This window comes from Drosophila rhopaloa, unplaced genomic scaffold (assembly GCF_018152115.1).
Source record: "Drosophila rhopaloa isolate 14029-0021.01 unplaced genomic scaffold, ASM1815211v1 contig_168, whole genome shotgun sequence".
NCBI classification, from domain to species: Eukaryota; Metazoa; Arthropoda; class Insecta; order Diptera; family Drosophilidae; genus Drosophila; species Drosophila rhopaloa.
Window position 1 is genome coordinate 439,316 of NW_025335048.1, and position 1,930 is coordinate 441,245.

Genomic DNA, 1,930 nt, shown 5'->3' on the forward strand with positions numbered 1-1,930 from the left:
CGGATCATCGGCCACTTCGGAGCCCCGAGGAAACTGGTATGCGATAATGGCTCACAGTTCACCAGCAAGGCGTTCAAAGACTTCCTCAAGGAAACGGGAGTGGAACCCCAATTCACTGCCCCATACTGCCCGCGAGAGAATCCGACAGAGCGCGCGAATCGCACGGTGAAGACTATGATCGCCCAGTACGTGGAAAATGGGCAGAACACCTGGGATATGTTGCTACCAGAACTCTCACTCGCGATCAACACAAGTGTCTCGGAATCGACCGGGTATAGCCCAGCCTTTCTCCTACAAGCTAGAGAACCACGGCTACCCGGATCCTGGTACGACAGCGTAACTCCCGGAACAGCAACGACGTCCTCGAGCCCATCGGAGAGAGAAGAACGCCTGAAGGAGATCTTCCAGATCGTGCGGAACAATCTCCAAAAAGCCAGCCGAGAACAGGGGAGACATTATAACCTGCGTCGTCGAACCTGGAAGCCCGAAATGGGATCACTGGTCCTCGTACGACAACACCATCTGTCTAAAGCAGCAGAGGGGTTCGCAGCAAAGCTCGCCCCAAAGTTTGACGGACCGTATAAGGTGGTCGCTTTCCCGTCACCCAACGTCGTCCGAATCCGCCTACCTGGCCAGCGGAAGGGGCGACTTGCTAATATTGGGGACTTAAAAGCGTTCTTTTCTTCTTCCACAGGTAACCCCGAGGATGAAGACAGCGAAACTCCCAGAAAGGACACCGGCGACCAACCCGGGCAGCCCCAGAGTCCGAGCCCACCGACCGCCATTAGCAACGAGGGGTGATCATAAGTACCCTAACCTTCCTTTGTGTCCCCGCTAAGTTTAAGTTTGTCATAAGCCAGTAAGACGTTAAGAACGAAGTTAGGAGATTCTTTCGCTGCAGCCCAGTTAACCCTATTGCTAAGCATCAATAGAACTAAGCTAGTTTAGTTGTTTCTTTCACAGAGCTGACGGACAGAAAATGGACGTCATCGTACTGTCGTCCGGCGACAGCGACGAGGAGTTTGAACCCAGCGTTCAAGGTAACCGCCAGTCGACGACCACACGAGATCCTCGGCTATGCCCAGGAACGGCGTACGCCGAGAGATCCACCCGGTCATGCCCGACGGGTAGGCGCCAGTCGATGCCGACGCCACCCCGAGCCGGGGGAGTTTCGCCGCACTACACGGACGCGGCCGGACATCGGATTTACCCGACTCACTACGAGCACTACCCGAGTCCAGCCGGGTCAACGGAGAGTAACAGGGAGTATAACCCTTGCGGTCGCAGCGAGGACTACCGGGATCAGCCGAACCCCTACCCCAGCGACGAGGAGGAAGAACGGGACGAGCAATCCCCCTATGTCGAGGATGCGAGCGGCTCCGATAACGCGGAGACACACTCGGTGAGCAGCCGGGAGGACGACGACGATTCCAGGGAAGGTGCGGCGCACTACGTTTTCACGGGCGAGGACCGCTGCGGATACCACCAGGGGTCCTGGATCTACCTGATGAGAACCAGCTGGGAGACGATCCGGATAGAAGCACCATATCGGCCACCTGAGGTACCCATCGTGACCTTCCCACCGTCCCCCGTGCACCTGTGCATCATGGGGCCTGACGAGACCGAGGCAGCCGAAGATCTCGGATTCCCGACGGATTGCCCCGTTGAGGTGACCTACTCGCAGGACGAAGAGATGGGACCAGGGCCGTCCACCTCCCTCCCTCGCGGGCCGTGCGTGACGCTTTCCCGCGGTCCGACTACAAAGTTTTTCATCGGACCATCCACCACCCTCTCGACGGGCAAAGCCATGGAGTGGGAGTCGGAACCCAGCGACGACGAGGAGAACACCGGGCAGCTTTTCCGACGGAAGGAGCCCACGCTCGCTCTAGCTCCGTGTCCACCACCGCCAAGGGATACACTCTTCGACGTG